The sequence below is a fragment of the Passer domesticus genome, chromosome 17, assembly GCF_036417665.1.
Source record: "Passer domesticus isolate bPasDom1 chromosome 17, bPasDom1.hap1, whole genome shotgun sequence".
NCBI lineage: Eukaryota > Metazoa > Chordata > Aves > Passeriformes > Passeridae > Passer > Passer domesticus.
Genome location: NC_087490.1, coordinates 6,073,531 through 6,093,484, shown reverse-complemented (window position 1 = coordinate 6,093,484; position 19,954 = coordinate 6,073,531). Strand labels below are relative to the sequence as shown.

Genomic DNA, 19,954 nt, shown 5'->3' with positions numbered 1-19,954 from the left:
TCACCGAAAAACAAAGAGGGGGGATCAAGGGAGGGGGGCGGGACACGGCGGGTCCCTCGCCTCGAAGGTACCGTCTCGGCGGCGGCCACCGAGGTGGGAGCGGGTCATAGACGGGGGCCGGGCGCGCGTGTGGCGCGCTGAGGGCCGCGGGGCGGCCGAGGCATCGTGCCGTGCCCGTGCCGTGCCGTGCCCGTGCCGTGCGCTCCGCCCGGGCTCCGCTCCCGCCGCCGCCGCCTTTGTTTTGCTTTGCCCCGGCCGGGGGCGCAGCGGCCGTTAAACGCGCTCCCCCCGCCGCCGCCAGCCAATCGCCGCGCGCCCTCGCGCCCGCGCGCGCGCGCCCCCCGCGCCCGGCCCCGCCCCTCCCCGGGAGGGCGGGCAGAAGCGGCGCGCGCCCCGCCCCTCCCTTCGCCCCCGGCTTTGTGGAGGAGGGAACGGGCCCGGGCCGGGGGGCGGGGCCACAGCGCCGCCGAGGCGGGGGGTGTGTTGGGGGCGTTGGCTCCGCCCCCCCGTTTGCCCCGCCCCCCGCCGGCCGTTGTGCGCGCGCAGGGGGGCGGGGCTGCGGGGGGCGCGCGTGCGGCGGGGCGCGTGCCGCGAGCGCCCCCCCCCCCCCGCGGCGGCTGAGGGCTGTGCGGGCCCGGCCTGAGGGGACGAGCGGCGGCACCGGCACCGGGACAGGTAACGCACCGAGCCCCGGCACCGGCACCGAGACAGGTAACGCACCGAGCCCCGGCACCGGCACCGGGACGGGTAACGCACCGAGCCCCGGCACCGGCACCGGGACAGGTAACGCACCGAGCCCCGGCACACGCTGCCGGCTCGCGTCCCGCCCGCGAAAAGCGGTGCAATCGGCTGTGTCAGATTGCTCAGAGTGCGTGTCCGCAGCAGAAAGCAGCTGTCCTCCGCGTTTCTGCAGGAATTAGTGAAACCCGGGGAGGTGGAACTGGTCTGGTAAAATTTAAGTGCTGTAGAAAAAACATTAATGAAAAAAAGGCCACTTAGAGGCTGAAATACAAGGAGGATCGTTTGGAGCACTTGATTCCAGAAAGAAAGTTTGGAGAAAGCTCATTGCTTATAGAGAAGAAATACACAGGTGTTATGGTGTAAAAGAACAAATTTCAACATTAGAGAGCCAAAACACAACTCACATACAAGTAGTTTCCCAAGTGAGGTCTGTTGGCAATGATCGTGTTTTTCTTTAAAGAGTCAATAAAAGCCACCCCCTGGTTTATTTTGGCTGTACCCTTTTTATTTCCACAGACAAAGAGGAGCGTAGGGACACAAGCTGCTGGAGCCCGTGACGGGGTGGCATTGCAGGGCTCTGCTGTCATGCCATGAACACACACCATCCATAACATGTTTGCCGCTTCCTTCTCTTGTCAGTCCTGACATAGCTTTCTTTTTTCCATAATCTTTACCAAGTGGTTTGTTTTCTTTATCCAAGGGGCTTTGGTACTTTGTGGAATACTAGAGAGAGGGAATCCATTACAATTCAGCTAGTGGCTATGATCAATAAACCACGTGCTAGTTGATTTTATTCTGCCTATCCATTTTTAAATATAATTAAAATGTTGATATTTTATTATAATATAATTCAGGTGTTTTGTCATATCCTTCTTCTTTCTTAATGGCAAATTAACAGCCAGTCTGGAACAGTACAGAAAAGCAGAGTAAAGAAGAAATATGCTTTGTTGAAACAGCAGGACACAAAATACTATGAGAGTATTTCCAGTAGGGCTTTTATTGCAATTTTCCCATCATCTCCCTAGCTCTGGTGCTGGTAGCTGCAGTCTTGTAAAAACAGGAGGAAGGTGATAATCCTTTGGATTTACTTAGCTACACTTCAGAGTGCACCAAGTCCAGCTTCCTAATCCAGTCCCCACAAGACGAGTTAGATGAGGCAAAAGCTAAAGATGAACAAGATAATAATTGGAACAGAAAAAGAAGCAAGGCTGCAGCATAGTTTGATGGAGAAATTACATGGGATGTGGTACAGTGACATTCAGCAGTGAGCAGAGAGAGCACAAGCAGTGCTGATCTCTGAATCTCCTCCCAGCCCTCCCAGGGAGGTGGCAGTCCAGCTGAGCCGTGGCTGACACGTCTGGACTGGCTGGAACCAGAGGTGCCAGTCATGTTTTACATGGCCTGGCATCCCCTGCCTCTGTGGGCCTGGCCCGGCTCCAGCCCCGGCCCTGCAGGTGCCCCCTCGCAGGCGATGCTGCCCTGCCCCTCACGTCAGGGCAAGCTCAAAGCAGCACAAACCTGGCACTGCTGGTGCTGCCGTGCCTGCTTCGCCACAGCCATGAGCACAACATCAGGGTTCTCTCTTCTGTTTACCTCGAGACCTGCTGCAGTCTTGGTGTAGGTGTTAGGAACTGACCAGGTCACACAAATCAGGGATTAAAGTCTACATGATGATAAATAAAAAACCACCCAGCAATCCAGTGCAGAATGTAGAAATGACTCTCCTTTTAGAGATGACAAGATGGACAAGGGGGAGAAAGAAGTGTCTGTCATTCAGCAAGGACAGCACAGGATCCTGAAAGCTGAACAGTGTTTCCATTGTTTTAACACAAGCTCTGCTTCTCTACTGAAAGATCCAAATGACAAGGACACTGAGGGTTTCTTTCTCTTTGCTGTTTGTTTCCCTAGTAACAAATACACAAGCTGCACTGTTAGATACCATCCTTTCATCCTTTTCTCTTTCTTCTTTTTTTTTTTTTTTAAGATAAAGACATGTCAAGGATGTAGTCAGTGGTAGCAGGTTAAGGTTTCTTGTATGAATGAACCTCCAATACAGCACAATGGACTTGAGGTCATTACGTGTAGTCAGTGGCTGAGACAGTGAAATAACCTAAAAAGCATGGAAGAAATGATGGAAGTAGTGATGCATCTCAATATTTGCATCATTACTTCCTTTGCTTCTTTAGCATATGTTAAGTCTCAAAGGTTTGGAAACTTTAACCAAATTTTAAAAATCAATTGGTCTTAGAATATCAAGTTAGATTCTATGTGTTAGCTGAAAGAAAAACGCTGAAAGAAAACCACAGGAAGAAGGAAAGACTATTTTAAAAAAAAGTAATTTAACTGCTTTCCTATATGCTTGCCACATATGCAAGCTTAGTAATGAAAAACAAAAAATCTGCTCTTGTGTTCTCAGTTACTCAAGTTTGTAACATTGTGTTCTCCAAAGTTCTTCAAGGAAAAATAAAATGCATCTTTTTTCTTGGGACATGGCAGCAACTGGCCTAAATAGTGTAGTGTAGAAATAACTGACAACATTCATATCAAACTTCTTATTATATAACATGAAAATACAAAATTATGCATTAATTGTAAACCAGCTTGTTGCTAGGACATGTTACACTGGTATTTGTCACAGTGTATTTTAGTTCCTTGTCTGGAACTGCCTGTGCAGGGAGGTATTTTAGGTGAACAAATAAATTCCTTTCCTTTGGGACGCTTTCTGAAATCAGTAAACTATTAAATTGTACCACTTATGCCACCATAAAATCTGCAAATCCCAAAAAGATGCAGAGAAGCTGCATCTCCAGTGGATCAGGGACTCCAAAGCGATGTGATCAGCTGTCCTGAAACACTTTGATGTCTCAAGCTCTCATCAAGTGGAGAAAGGCAAAGGAATTTGTTTGGGGGCTGTGAATCAGACAAATCTGTATCATGACTTTATGTGATGTAGACATCTGCTCACGTACATACAAATGGATGGGATGTGGAAAAAAGTCAGAATCACCCAGAGCTCCAGACACCTAATCTAGGAGAATAAGTGTTCTCTGTCAGAGGGCTGAAATGCACACCACTGGAGGGCAATTTGTCATCTGCAAAACCTGAATTGCTCTCTTAATGCCCACCACCACTGTGGCAGATCTACTTTATCTCTTGGGTGACTTTTGAAATAGCAAAACCAGATGTTAATTAAACTTTTCTAATATTCAGACTGACAGATATACAAGTGTCCTACCTAGAGGAGAGAGGTTCATCAGGGAATTAGCCAGCACACATGCCCTTCAAGCATCAGCATGCTTTAGTGGCTAGGTTAAATTTTATTCTCTTTTCTCCCTGAATTTGTTGTTTTAATAATTTAATATCAACTTTCAGTAGAATATCTAGACCTTTCTCTACATGATAACAGTAAGCTGAGTTTTGTTTTATACTTTCTTTTAGTCTTTAAACAAAAATAAGGCCCACAAAAGAATCATCATGCTACAAGCACAGTAATGAAAATGGTAATCATAAGAACAAGTGACAGCTGTATTTATTGTTCAAATGGGGTTTTTGTACTAACCAAGCTGTGGAGAGATGAAGTTTTGTCTGTCCTCAAAAGCAGAGGCAACTTCAGGGACTGTGACCAGGCTGTGTAAGTGGGGAAAGCTGGTTGTGTCTCCATTTCCTAATGGCTTTGTGAAAGTCTGTCAAGAGACTCAAGAGCAGAGCAGACAATTGCAGTGTGTAAATAGCCATGTGTATCTCTAAAACTTACAACACTGTTTTTCTAATGGGAGAATGTGCAACTGTTCCATTTGTGTTTATATCTGGCACAATCAATTACAACCCCTGGAAGAGCAGGATTGACAGATCCTGCCTGTTAGTTCTGTAACTTCCCCCTCATCTCTGAAAAAGAAGCAGCACTCCTTTTAAGCTATCTCAAGCTCCTTTGCAAGGGGTGATGTCTAGATCATCTCCAGAGACTGAAGAGACAGAACTGACCTAACGCCTCCCTGGCAGTGGCTGTGTGATCCTGGGTGCAGAGAGGGCTGGAGGCTGTGCCTCCAGGTGAAACATTGAGATTGTGGACAAGGACCAGACTGCACTTTACCAGGAGAGTGGAAACAGCATCGTCAGTTTTCCAGCTGTTCACTCCTGGCAGGTAAATTGCACAGTGCAGTGGAATATTTAGCATGCAAACAGGAGTGGCAACACAGTAAACCAGCACAACAACACAGAGAAGCTAATTGCACTTGATGAGTACCATAGCATTTAAATCACAAAATCAGATTCTAGCAGGGATTGTCTGTATTTAGCAGAAGAGAAGAGAGAAGATGTGTTTTTCTGAGGGAAAAGGAAAAGGTAGTGGAATAAAGAGAATTAGGTGAGCTTTTCAATGTATACATACATGTTAAAAACTCCACCCTCATGTAGGATTGTCACATATTTCATGCAGCTATCAACTCCCTGGCTGACTATTGGCCAGCTGTTGCTTATCTGGGAAGTTAAATTTGTGTTTTGTGAGCCATAGAAAAGCAGAAATTAAATTTCTGTTGATATGTGTTTTGTAGAAACACATTCTGCATATGCTTGCCTATATATGCAAAACAGTTGGCTAGAGGCAGGGATTCAAGCTTTTTCTGCATTGGGATTGTTCAGTTTCCTTTTTTATCCTTTCTTCTAAGAGATGTGTTTCTCATCTTAAAATCCAGACTTATATTTCCATCTTCATTTTCTATCCTGCCCAGATTAGGGCATCCAGCACAAACATATTCTGCCATTTCACAGATAAATAGAGCCAGAGGATTATTGTAATCATGTAACTCACCGTGGGACAGAAGCCTTGTGACTGCTGATATCACTTGTCATTTAAACCAGAACATCCCTTAGGGAAACATGCCTTAGAACATCCTGTCTCCACAAATTGTTAATTCCTTGTTCCAGTCATTAATTACTCTCATTGACAGATATATATATCTTATTTCTCCCTTGAATGTATTTAATTTTACCTTTCAGCTGCTGTTTCTTCTGTCTCTGTAAGATGGACGAGACTGTAGGACTCACTATAGACATGAGAGCATCCTCTGAAGTAATAGTGTTTGATAAAACACATTTTCCAATTTCTAAGTTGTTTCTGTATCTCTTCTCAGATCCTTTTCCAAGGTATCAAATGCTTTCTTGAGCTGTGGATTCCAGCAGTGGATTCAAGCATGGGACTGTCCTTTTCCTGTTCAGTCAGATGATCACATCTGCCTGTGCAATTAATTGCCAGTTCAACTGATTCTTTATTGGGATCCCCAAAGGCATTTCAGAATTGCTGTTCCCACTGCAAAACCAGGAATATCTTACTATAAGGGGCAAGCAAAGTTAGTTAATTGATGGTAAAAATCTTTTCAACTGGTTAGTGTTTTCTCATGAATCAGGCTAGACATACTGTACAAATTAAAAGCTTGGCCACATTCAGAGGCATCTGCTATCAGGAATGACCAGCAGGTCACCTGGAGTTTTCAACAGAAGGTGAATTTAATTTCATTTCAGAGGCGAATTACAGATTTCCATAGCAAAGCAATACTCTAGCAAACATTAAATTGGAACCAATTTTTATTAGGATTGACTTGCTGTGGTAGCCAGCCTATTGTTTACAGGGCAAAAATGCAACAGGGCATCAAATTATTCTCTGGAATTAAATGAAGACAGATACTAAAGAACTGATTCTTTTTGCAATGTTGAGAAAAATATACAAAGTAAAGAGTAATGTTGGCCATGGAAATTTTCTGAGAAGGACAAAAATAAAAGCTTTTATTGTAATTAATATGAGTCTAATGTAACTTTGAAACTGAATGAGAAGGAAACTGAAGAGAAGAACAGTAATAACAAGAAAAAACAGATGTTCTGTGACTATCAGAGCACAGGGTTATACACTGTAACTTGACACTTGACACATTCATTTTAGTAACTTATCTAAAAAGTGTCTACAAGGATTGCTGGAAGGAGAACCTACAAAGCAACCCCTGTCTTCCTGCTCTTCACACTGGGGTTTTTAATTACTGTGGCAATTGCTAGAGCTGCCTCTGCTGATTTCTTACTTGTATTGATACGCCCGATTCTGTGAGATTAACTCAAAGGCCTTATTTACCACCCTGTAATTTTTCCCTCCTCTTAATCTTTCCTTCTTTCTTTCCCTTAGGTAATTTAATTCTGTAAACCCCTGGAGAATGCAACTGAGTCTAAAGACTAGTTTTATTTAGACTCAAGAAAAAGCTTCACTGATTTTTATGTTTTGTGATCAGATTACCTGTACATTTCATTTGTAGGCTGGAACAAACTATACGTGATTTCTGTACCCTAAATACTAGATATTTCTGATTTTTGTTTTCTCCAATGGATTTTTATTTTCTCCAAGGCTATCTCAGTAACTGAGAAGTGAACAATCCTATTAAAACTGCTGAAGGATTTAGAGAAAAAGCAGCCTAACACTTTGTCCCACTGGGAAGGTGTGCCTGGTACTGTACTGGCTCCATCTTGTGGCTGGACCTGCACGGATTCTTTATAACAGGCTGACCCTTCTTGCCATCATTCTTATATAAATATTGATCAATAAGTGTGTGAACTTCCTTTATAACTTTTAGGACAAATGGCTCAAATTTTTCTGGTGATAGAGAAATAGGGAGAGAGGTTGAAGACAAGATTGGCCCCAGCAAGCATTGCCCAGTTCCCAGTGCAGCAATGTCAATCCCAGTGCTGGGTACATTCTCCTGCTTACTGTCAGAGCAGCCTCAGCCAGGCACAGGGAGAACAAGCAAATACCAGCACTTTTTGATTCCAACCTGCACTAATGTTGCTGTGCATTATTAACCTGCTGTGGCCAGAAAAGCAATTCACCATTTACCTTCAAGAGTGGCCTCGAGTTTCTACCAAAACATAAACACAGATCAGTGTAGTTTATTTTGGCAGCATTCTTTTTTTCTAAAACAAATATTTTTTTTCAAATGGTTGTCATTAAACAAAATGCTAGCATTTGAAGGAAGAAAAAAGCAGATACCTTTCAATTAACCCTTTCCTGCCATCCCTGGACTGTGTTCAGTAAATGCCTCAATTTGACTGCTCAACCACCCAAACCATGAACTGAGCACAGGAAAGGACAAAACACACAGCAGGCTGCCAACACCTTGGCTTACTGACCACATGGCTCAGCTAGTGCCTGCTTCATGTCCCAGTCATGTACGTTCATCCTTTACTTGGTGTATAGCACAACTAGGTGTTTTCTTCAGACTGCAGAAAAGTAAATAGTTCACTTCTAGCACCTTCAGTGTTGGCAGCAGGAAGGCAGTGAGCTGCCAGGACATGCTGGGTGTTCTGTTCTGTTGTGTATCAGCTTGTGTGTTACAGGATAGAGCTTCTAACAGGCACATAGAAACAGCATTCATCTCTAAAGATATTGCCACAGTTGCAAGATTGCAGAGATCAAGAGAATACAAATTACAATTGCAGAAACTGGTTGGTTACTGGGTATGAGGCAGGATAAGACTGGCTGCACCCATGTTTTGGCAGTGTTAATATGAAAGACACATCCCCTGATCCATATGATGTGAAAACAAAGAAAGTGCCTGTTTCCAAGGAGTCTCAAGCCCCAGCAAAATGTGCATGGCAAGAAAAGTCTCTCTTGCTATGTCATACAGAGCATCCCTGCTATCCAGGCTTGAGTAACAAAGCAGCTTTACCTTGTAGTGTTGTCACTGCAGGCCCCCAGCTGGGTAATAATTAGCATTGACTCCATGATTCTCAGAAGGCTGATCAATCTCTTTATTATACTATAGTTATTAAGAAACCCATCCCCCTTACAGCAGCCACAACACAGGTGGACCCCATTGGTCCTTCAATCTAAACACCATCACCACTGGCCAATTAAGAAAACCCTTTGGTAAACAATTTTCCATAACACATTCCACATGTTCACAACAACAGGTGCAGCAAGTGAAGATAAGAATTGTTTATCATTCTTTTCTCTGATCTCCTCACAGCCTCTCTCAGGACAATGCCTGGGAAAGCTGTGCTTTGCTCTCTGTGGCCAGAGAGCTGCTGCCACACAATGTAGCTGCCAATCTGGAAAATATTCTAAGTCTAAAATTCCATTTTGTATCCCCTGCAGACATGCTCAGAAATCTGAAAATAAGTACAGATTTGCAAGACTGCCACAGTGAGTTAACAGTGTCAAAGTCTCACTCTCTCTGCTGCACATCATACCCACTGCATAAAGCAAATCCACTCAGAGCTGCACTGCAGTTTTATGTGAAGGATTCCTTGCTAGATTTTGTACCGAGAAAAAAAATCCTTGCGTTGCCACTTGGTGAGGATGCACTTTGCACACCGTGCATACCCGCTGTGCTCCGTGCTGCTGAATGCCCTCTGTTCTGCTCTGCACTCACAGTCTCAGTGTTTGCTGGGCCTGCCACAGGCACTGCTGCAGCTCAGCCCAGGGAGGCAGTGCAGGAGAGGAGCGGGGTGGCCAGGCTGCAACCACAGCATGAGCAGAGTTTGAAATGACTGGAACAAGGGCGGGAGGAAGCCATAAAAACTCTCTTACATCTGCTCGAGACAGCAGCATCCAGCACTACACACAAAAGTTACCAGATGTGTGTCATAGAATGTAATAACAATTACTTAAAATAAAGGCAGAGGTAATGCTGCTGCTCCATGTTCTGCAGTGTGCCAGGTTAGAGGGTTGTTGTCTGGTAACAGAAGGGGGAAATGCAAATATTGCAATGCCATCTGAGCTGGTATCTAAGCTCTAGAAAGGCCAGTGCTCAGGTGGGCCTTACCCACACCAGCTGGGGGTTACAGTCTTCAACATCCTTCTCTGCATCCATATATTCCAGGAAAGTGGGGCTGATGTTGGCATACCATGCAAAGGAACTGCCACAGGTGCCTTTGTCCTGTGCTTTTCTGAAACCCACTTTGCATCCTAGGTTTTGTTTTTGTAGTCCCCGCTGTCCTTGGAAGACCCTGCTCTGCCAGAAATATCCACATTTCAGTGCCTTTCTGGGGTGTCTCAAAAGAAAAGAGTCACCTGAGACCTCTGGATGGCTCAGGGGCACAGGACACGGGACACAACCAAGCCAGCTGCTCTGGCAGCAGTGCACCAGCACAAGTCAACATAACTCACATTTGACCAGGAAACTGATACTTGCTCTTGTGAGAGCTAAAGAATTACAGAGCAGAGCAGGCAGCATTAACTGTGTGGGCAGGGTGCAAAGCAGGGCATGGAAAGTGACAGAACAGCCATTGGAACCAGCAGAATCCTGAGCATCAGTCTCCAGAAACTTCCTGTGAGACACTTTGCTGCTGCTACAAACAAGATTCTGCAACCCCTCGGATATTGTTACAAGAGGGAAATGTGTCATCTTAGCAGGGGGTATGAAACACACCCACAGGCTGCTGAAGTTACTTTTCATGTTCCAAGCTATATACTGTTCTCTCAGTCCTCTGTCTTGAATTGTTCTTTTGATACTTCTGCCAGTATGGATGGAATGGGGGGATGGGAACAGAGATGAGAAGAACAGACTGTACAAAGTTTGACAATCATAACTAGCATAATCATAATCATTAATATTCATATTAAGTTCCCAATGCCTCACCTTGCTTCTGTGCTTCATTCCATAGCACAGTGGTGTGCTTTCTTTGTAGGTGGTTGGAATTGCTTGGACCCACACCAGAAATGGGGGAAAAAACGGAAGAACGATCAAATCAGTCCCACACAAAAAAAAAAGTCTTTAATTCCTCATTTCTACTGCCTTGACCAGTCATACTGTACACCCACTGTGAGACTCAGACTGCTTTAAAATAATACAACTAAACAACCAAACCCAAAACAAAAATAACCCCCAAACCTACAGCATAAAAATAGAAATGATTCATTTACAGTTCCAGAGATATGTTTGTATTGCAGCCTGTGACTAGGTTAGCCTTTGACAAACACTGGAGCTCTACATCTACAAGATTTATATGGTATCTTTCTAGACAGTCTGGCTATTATTACAAATTCTGCTGTTTAATGACCGCAGTCAGCAGGGTTTTTATGTGTGTAACGCAGCTCATGGCAGCTTTCCCCCAGCAGATGGCACGAGCACAGCCCTGAGCACCCCGACAGCTCCGCAGCTCCGGGCTGGGCAGCAGCTTTGAGCTCTCAGCTACGGCTACACTTCTCATTTCCTTCAGAGCTTTTATTTGGGTTTTAACGGAGGCAAGGTTTCTACTACGAGGCTGAATAAAAAGTGGCATTACGTCATTTCTAGGACCGGTTTTATCTCTGTCATTTCTGCTTTCTGGAGAAGAGAAAATTCACCATTGCTGAAAAATTTGACCCACAGACAAAATGAATAGCAAACATTACACAAAATGGGGTTTGATTTGCAGAAAGTATGTGTAAAATACTAATATACGTATCTGAAACGTGCAAGGTGGCTCAAGATTACAGCTCAGCCCTGGAGCAGGAGCAGCACAAGCTGCGGTGGTGCCAGAACTGCCTGTGCAGCGAGGGGGGCTCAGCCTCTGCATCCCTGCATCAGCTGCGGGCTCTGCACAAACGGGGATCGTCCTTTGCTGCCAGTGTCTTCAGCCAAAACAGACAAAAGGATGTGAGGGGTAGCCCCCTTTATACCCTACACCCAGTGTGACTGAAGTAGGGGTGAAGGTGATTCAAGGATAAATTCCATGCCTAAATCTGTCTTGACCACTGCATTTCTTAAAAACGGCAAAGTTTAGCTAAAGTGTTAGCAAGTATGAACTAAAGATCTACTTCTCCCCTCCCTTGAGCTGTTCCTCTTCAGCCCAGAGGTGTCCAGGTCACCACAGCTGCTCTGTCAGTGGGGCTGGGCAGAGTGACCCTCAGAGGTTCCTTCCATAGGATTTTTCTATGGTTGCCTTCAGGAGCTTGGTGACATCTGACAACAGCTACATCTAATGGCACTGAATTACAGAAAGTTCTTGAGATGGCCTGCCCCTTATCCAGGAAGGCCAGGCATTCATCTGCCCTCAGCACAGCCTTTGAAGTGTAAGAGGACTAAAGAGAAGAGTAAAACAAGAAAAAAAAAAAGATTGCACAAGACAACAAATGGAAACAAAATCATTGCAAGAAGATACCAGGCAGGACACCTCTGGCAGCACCCATTAGTTCCTGAGGGAGTACTGGGTACTGGCTGAATCCAGTTTTGGGGCTGGTTAAGAAAATCAACATGGCACTGGAAAACCCAGCCAGCAGCATTGTGGCAGCTGCCCTGGAAGGTGCCAGCCCGTGGTGTAGTCTCCAGCAGGGTATGGGAATTGTGCTCACTGGAAGAGCTGTTTCCCTCAAGCTTTTCAGAAATTACTTAGCTCTTCACTCTTCACTGAGTAGGTGCAAACAGATGTATTTATTATCCCTAAACAGGCCATACAAAGAGTTTTTAATTTTTACTCGTTTACCTGAAGATTATTTTATTCCAGGGCATGAAAGGCTTCACGCCCCCTGCTCCAAAATGTAGCAGTTAGCAAGCAGGAGTAAGACAGATCACTGAAAGGCAATCACACTTCTTTTCACAGTGAAAATTACCAAATATTCAAATGATTCATACATTCAAGTAAAACCAAAATATACACATGCAAAATTTCAGTAATTGAACACAAACATGTCATCATTAATCCATTCTCAGTGCAAGTGAATGCCAAGACAATTCCTGAATATCCTGAAACGAGCACCTTAAGAGCTGAAATAGACTCACCTGCTTAATTAATCGCTACCTTTGATGAGGAGTGTGGCAATTTGCAGATAGCAATATTTATACAAGAAATGCCATGGGCTTCATTGTTGCTGCCCACCTCTCTACCCACCAAACCCACCTGAATTATAATCACCACCTTCAGACAACCCCTGTTGCACACACAGATTTCATTCATTCAAGTGCATTGATTTGGAGATATTTTTGTTTCCTAGTCCCTTTTTCCTCCCCAAGATTTAATTCAGTAGCTATTACAGACGTGGCACTTTATTCTGAGGATTGTATTTGTATTTATTCTTTGAGCTAAGTGTTTTGTTTAATATGCTTGTTGTAAATAAACTCGAATACCCCTTGTGGTAAAAGGCCACAAGTTCCTGCTCTGAGAAATTGTTAAGTGAAATTGTTTCCAGATAAATGTTTCCATGTAGTATTTGCCTCTTAATTCACTTGAATACCTTTGAAAGACTCAGGCTCCCAAAGACTGCATGTAACAGTTGCAGGGAAGGAGGTTTAAAGGGAAGAAAACAGTGAAGAAATACAGAAGCACTTAAAAGTTGGGAAAATTATTATATTGTCATCTCCAAAAAGTGAATTTTTCCCTGCATACACGTAAGACAGCTGACTGGAGTCTCAGGTGGTTGGGAATTGCAAGCTGCTTCTCTCTTCAGCACTGCAGAAAATCCAGCCATTTTATTATTTCCTAAAAGTATTTCATATTCACCCCCACAAAGGAAAGACATGACAGCTGCTGCAGTGCCCCATGACTGCCTTCCACAACACACGGACGTGCGTTCACGAGGGCACATTGTTCTGCAGGCCTTCTCACCTGGCTCCCATCCCACCTCCCCGGGACCCCTTTCTAGGAGAGGGAGCGCTGTCCCTGAGCACATCTGCCAGCATTCCTGCAGCCCCTCTGCCCAGCCCAGCCCTGCTGCTCCCCTGCCAGCAGAGAACACGTCTGGATGTGACCTCCAGCACAGCACTCCGTGTTCTCCACACAGGTCAGGCCTCCTCCACTCTTCCGCCCCTCTCTCCTTGCATAGGAAACACAACAGGCTCCAAGGACACCACGCCCCAGCAGCAGCTTCCTCATCAGCCTCCCACTGTAAATAATCCTGTGTTCTGTACTTGCCATACAAATGCTTAGAGGTATTTACATAAACCGGCATTATTGCTGCACTGACAATCAGTCTGACAGAAGGGTTGATTTGCTGTCAGCTGGAAAATAATGTGGCAATGTTCCTGCCTAGCAATAATTGCTGTCAATGCTGGAGTTGCCTGGAACTTGTTAACAGGACCAGATTGCTGTGGAGGCTGGTCAGCAAAAGGTTCCTCACACAAAGCCTTTGTAATCCCCAAGTGACCCTCCAGGGAAGTGCAGTGAGGACTGACAGCTGAGGCAGTGTCACACGTGTACAGAGCAGCACCACAAATGACTGTGCATTTACAGTAATTTTATTTACAAGTTACCATGACACCTGTAGTACTACAGCTTTTATAACACCATTAGCAGTAAAGTAAGTCACATCTCAGAAGAGTAGGAGGCAGCAGAGAAAAATGTGCACAGAGAAGGCAGAAAGGCCATTTAGCTATGAGTGAAAGTAAGTCTTTCTACAGACTTGGCAAGAAGGAATATATGTTGAGAAGAACAAGCTCTTCAGCCCTCTTATTTCTACAGCATGAATTTTTTTGTACATGACAATTTAGTACAATGAGTACTACACTAGCAGTCAAATGCAAGTAATAGGGAGAAAACTGTCTTAGTATCTTACCCTTTTGAGCATCCAGAAATGAAACCCAAAGCTTCCCTTTGAATGGGGTTACCCAGGGCTGGTTTATTTGCAGAGCCAGTAGTGCAGAATTGCTACTGGGGGGCAGGAGGGAACAGAACTTATGAGTAGAGAGTTCCCAAGCATTGCATATTGCCTGTGAGGTCTTATCTGGTCTTAAGGAGTTGGTGAGCAGAGACAGTTGCAGCATTCCACGTCTTTTTACAGTGCTGTGCTCTAAAACTGAGTACAGTTTAGCAGAATCCTAAAATCAAGCAGAGATAAAAAGCCCTTCTGCTCTCTTATCATCATTGGCTCTAATGGTGCTGGTGTTGAGCCTGGGCCTTTCTCAAGAGGAACAATGTGGAGGAGCAAATCTGGAGAAACACTCCAGACTTAGATGTATCCTGATGACAAGACTCTGAAGAAAATAAGCTTAATGCAGCATCAGGTGCAACCCTTTTCTGCTTCAAAGTACAGCAACAGCTTCCAGAAAACAGCAAACAAGTGTTATCCAGGACCTGGTTTTCCCCCAGATGTCTTTAACAGCCTGGAGTGACTGTCAGTGCACACAATCCATGCTAGTGGCTGCAAGGACAATGACAAAACAAGCTGCACAGTAATAATTATTTCCACTAGTAACTACACACAGGATGTATTGCTTTTGGTACAATGCCATTTATTGTCACAAGAAGAAAACCAGTGATTAAGTTGAGCACATGAATTATGCAGACCTTTGCCATGCTGGAACAACAGCATATTTTACTTACAGAAATGTCACCAAGTCAGCTGTAAAAACAGCTTAACACAGTTCCTCCAAAATACCAAGCATATCCTCAAATCCAAATTTATATTACATGTAGCTACAACAGAATGATTAAGAAATGGTTTTGTTTTCAATCCCCACTTTTGTCTGGAGTGCTGTGCTTATACTGCACGGAGGCAACAGAATCAAACCACGGAGCTCCAGCCACAACTGCAATCCTCCTGAGTGGGCAAACTGGCCTGCACGTTTGTGTCCCCTCCACACCAGTGCAAACCTCCTCTGAAAGCCTGCAAAGGTACACATGTGTACAAAAACTAACAAAAAGGTTTTTAAAACAGAGAATGCATTAGAAAGTCTAAAGTTTAAACTCTTGAGTCTGTGGTGCCTCAACTATAAGTTAGAATATCTGAGTTTTAACACTTCCAGGAACAAAGAAAGGATTTTTAGTCCAAATTTCCTTTTCAGTACTGGCTATCAAAATTAAAGGTGACCTAGGAGAAAAGCTTGACTAAAAAACCTTCCAACTCTCTTGCAGTATCATCAGTTCAGTGAGTCTCAAGCCAAAATTCTGAATACTCAGCATTTTTGCATTTGCAATATTAAGGCAGAAAAAGATGTTCACAGCAAGCCATTTAGTCTTGGATGTTACAAAAAAATCACAAACAACAAACCAACGAAGACAAATAAACAAAACAATCCTCCTAAAAGGTGCATCTCAAGTCTTTTAGTAATAGCAAATTTTAAAAAATTCTATGGCATTTTCTTACAGCTTTGGGTTTTTTTGTGGGTTTTTTTGTTAAAAAAGCCTGAATTTTCAGACATAGATCACACATCACAGATAGAGATTAACATCTTCCATTATTTCTAAGTTGTGTGTTCAAGGTCAGAATTAAACTCCCAGGGTGGAAGAAGAGACCCCTGCAGTGGCAGCCCCGGCTGCTGCCAGGGCAGGGCTGGCAGCTCTGCAGCTCCCTGCTCCATCCCGGATCCTCCCCAGCTCAGCTGCCTGTCCCCAGGCCCGCTCTGCGGAGCACAACCGTGTCCTCACTCAGCTCTGCAGAGGCAAACAGTGGAAGAAGCAAAGAAAAGCAGAGCTGCGAGAGCGCAGGAACCGACAAGCTGCAAGGTAAGGAGAAGAAACAACAAAGGAGTGAAGTCATCAAGCCAGAGCAGACAAGGGACTTTGGAGACAGATCCCAACACGGAAAGTGTAAAGCCCTGAGGAAGAGCAGTGCTGCTGGAAGAGAACTCGGATCAAAGGTCAGCCCAGTGCAAGCAGCACGGCAAGGAGACAGGGAGGAGCAGTGCTGCAGGCAGCCAACAGTGAGTGCACACAAACTCACAGACTGGCAAGAGACATGGAAGTATTGTTGTTATTGTCTTTTTAGGTGAAAAAACACTGCAAACCCTGGCAACCATTTCTTGCTCTTTTCAGGGAAATCAGGAATGGAAGACTTCAAGTCTCTCTTCAGCCTCCACATACAAACACAAGCTACCTCTGTACTAAGCTAGAAGGATCACACATTTTTCTACCACACTAATTAATCAGCTGGAAAGAGAAGGAACTTCAGGAAAAATGGGCTCTGTGTGTGTGCATGTTGAGAGGAAAACAAGAGGCAGCTGTAGGGAACTTGCAGGAAGTTTTCAGTATTCACAAGGTTCATCAGTTTAACAGGATCAATAATCTGCTGTTTATCATTGAAACACAAATCCCATAGAATATATTTTTTTTGGTAACAAGTGGAATTTGTTTAGACTGTTTAAACATAGAGAAAAGTATATTGCCAATAGCAAGATGTACTGAAAAAAGGGCAGAGTTTTAGAAAACACTTGAAGGAAAGTTGTCAGTGTCAATTTATAAATTACAGGGGAAAAGACAGAGAGGTTACAGAACAGTTCTCACATCCAACTCCCAAGATCAGGCTTCACACAAACAGCACGTGAGCAGGGCTGCCTTCCTGACGGGATGTGAACACCCCTGAGCCCAGGGTGAGTTCAGCACACACTGAAGTTGCCTTTGGAAGCAGAGCTGAGGCTCTAGAACTCCTGAAGCTGCCTGGACTTGTGTGGTGAGAAGAGCAAGGTAACCACCAGCAGACCTGGCATACACTGATGAGATGATGTTTGTGAGTCTTCTCCATGCCTCAAGTGGTTTTTATTTTTTAAGCTTTTCAGTGTTACATATATGCAATGTAGTAGAAAGAATAACTGAAGATGAAACATGCACAACACAGAATTATCTTTGGTCTGCAAGGTCCTGGGTCAGAGTTCTACACAGCTGGAAGCCACCAGACCCACATGAATCTCTTCCAATAAACACGGCTTGTCCTCAAAAGCAGCTCCTTGCCAGCCTTCCTGAGCATCTGAGTGCAGCACCTCCCCAGCACCGGGGGCTCACTGGAACCACCACCCCAACCCACGGCCCCAACAGCTCTGCAGTGCCCTCTACACCTGAGGCTTACAGATGGAGCTTACAGCCACTTCTGGTGAAACACAGGAAATTTGTGATGTATTTCAAATGAATCCCACTGAAACAAGGATCACAACAATGTTAAGTCAATCAGGTATTTGTCAAAATCTTCCTGGAGCCAAGCAGTTCTGCAGTTGTACCTTGAAGCCCCTTCCTGAAGTGCATGCTACAGGGAACACACCTTCTGCCAGGGGAACAGCCACAGCCAACAAAAATGTTAAGAACACACAGAAACATGGTGAAAATGAAATTCTGTATTATTCTTGGGGAAAAAAAAAAAGTCTGTATTCTGCAGTGAAAGCCAAGGAGGGGAATGAGAGATGAATTTTTACAAGCCAGTCTCAGAGCTGTTACACACCTGCCAGTTATGGTTAAGCTTTCTTTAGTTTCAGGTCACATTTTTTGCTTTTCATATTAACTAGAGAAGTTTTTAGCTGTCATTATCCAGCTACACCTTTTAAGAGTTAAATTCTTTGAAGAATTAAAAGTCCATGACAGTGATATGAACTTACTTGCACTGCTCCCAGAAATCATGCATTTCAAAGCCCTGGTTGGAGAAAAACCTTTTTGTATTGAAATGAAAACATTTTGTTTCTAAGGATTACACAAGTAAAAATGTTCAAGATTTCATGGGAACAGTGCAATATGAATATCCATATAAACAGTCTGTGAAAAAAGCCTGTGAACCATCAGGTAACACTGACATTGATTTGCATCATTCAGCGGGTCAAGATTTCATCATTTTTTCACACCAAAGATAAAACATTCTGCCTGTCTATAAAGAAAGCTCATCTGTAGGTTTTAATTTTTTTTTTTTTGGGATGGCTTCCCTAATTGAATTGGTCCAAGTTGGAGCAGTTACACAGGGGGACACACCTTGAGCAGTCACAGCTCCAAGGAGGGGCGGGTGTGGCTCAGCCACTGGAGCAGCTCAGGCCAAAGCAAAGTCCCAGTCGTTCCAGACAGGCACGGAACTCTGCTGGTTTGGTAATACAGGGACACAATTTAATGATTTTCTTTGCATTTGTTTTTACAAGATTCAGATGCCAAAAACAAAACAGAACATTAAGTTACCTGATTTAAAAAAGAAAATCACAAACGTTTACAACATCAAAAGAATAAGACGAAATATAAACCTTTGCTACTTACAATTGATCTATACAGATTAACCAAATCACAAATCTGTCACAATATAAATGTTTAATTGTTACAATGAATAAGAACATACAGAAAATGATTTATTTATTTTTTATAAAATCTTCCTTTGCTTTTTTATTTTAAACTTACCATTAACTAAATTAGCTATGCAGGACTTGTGGGGTACATGACTAAGAAGGCACCAACAGTACAAAGCAAAGACAAAGCAGTTTGAGTATTTTAAGAGTGCTCTACACTGATACAACACGAGAAAAGGCAACAATAGTAAGTAAACCAGCTGCAACCTTTAGAAATTTGTTCTAGATTTACACATGTAGTCCAACTTTTACATTTCTGCCGATGTGTCACTTGGTTTGATCACAGCACATGCTACAAAAACCACTGTAAGCTTCACTTTACTAATGTGCACTTTTCACTAATTTAGTGTCTTGATTTCAATTGTTAACTAAACCATTTTGAACCACAAATGTATTTAAAACTTAGTAAAAGGATTGTTTGGACTTTTTTGTTTAAACCACTGCATTTACAAAAATATTTCCCCTAAAATCTGGGATTGCTTGAAGACATTGCTGTACAAATATAAAAGTACTATGCAAGGGACCAAATTCATAAGTATATGGTGTATATGTATAGACCTATATTTATACCATATCACTGTGCTGTAACAACACAATAAATTTATCAATAACCAAGGACTATATAAACTACACTAACATAAGCAAATATATATTAATAAAGTTTAAATCTATAGTACAGTTGCTCAGCAAACAACTTTGACATGGTATAAATATATCATAGCATATTACAGTGGGCAGCAACAACAGGTTTTTCTCTCTCTCTCTCATTCTGCAAGGAAAGCCCTGCTCAGCTCCTCGGGTTTGCTTTGGCCACTGCCGAGTTCTGTCCCCGCCGCCGCTCCCGGCGCACGCGGCCCAGCTCTGGTGTCACGGGCTGAGGAAGAGTCTGGCCACAGGCAGGACAGCAGAGTCAGAGGCTTGTTTGCCAAAGTATCCATGAGAATTTTGTGTTTGCATATTTTTCTTCAGCTGTAAGGTTGGAATGTTTTTGACAGTGAACTGTTTACATTCCTTATTCCCAAAGCATCTTTACCATGAAATATGCATGCTACTTCGGTTAAGAGTTGCTGTTCTCCGCTCTAAAATATAAAAACTGCATAAAGGAAAGAACCCAATGTAAAATGATGAAATAACTGACCTAACACAGTGTTGTTAGAGGCACCTTCTTTAAACTATTTTTAAAATCTGACCAAAGAAAAAGTCGTGCTTCAGCATTTGACGCATCAACAAATTCAACCCAA

The 19,954-nt window shown here is 43.6% G+C and overlaps 2 long non-coding RNA genes across 6 annotated transcripts; one reads left to right on the top strand and one right to left on the bottom strand.

Annotated features, from left to right (window-relative positions):
* The first annotated feature begins 610 nt into the window (after positions 1 to 610).
* On the top strand, positions 611 to 19,115 carry LOC135282673 (uncharacterized). Its single transcript, XR_010348741.1, has 2 exons — positions 611 to 711; positions 5,871 to 19,115. It is a non-coding gene; the product is annotated as an uncharacterized LOC135282673 (long non-coding RNA).
* LOC135282672 (uncharacterized) lies at positions 2,664 to 8,583 on the bottom strand. 5 transcript variants are annotated; one of them, XR_010348740.1, is made up of 3 exons: positions 8,442 to 8,583; positions 7,610 to 7,631; positions 2,664 to 6,046 (listed from the first exon to the last, which is right to left on the bottom strand). It is a non-coding gene; the product is annotated as an uncharacterized LOC135282672 (long non-coding RNA). The 5 variants fall into 5 exon arrangements; XR_010348737.1 differs by lacking the exon at positions 7,610 to 7,631 and having other exon boundaries at positions 2,664 to 2,851; positions 4,301 to 6,046; XR_010348739.1 differs by lacking the exon at positions 7,610 to 7,631 and having other exon boundaries at positions 2,664 to 6,068.
* Positions 19,116 to 19,954: the final 839 nt, after the last annotated feature.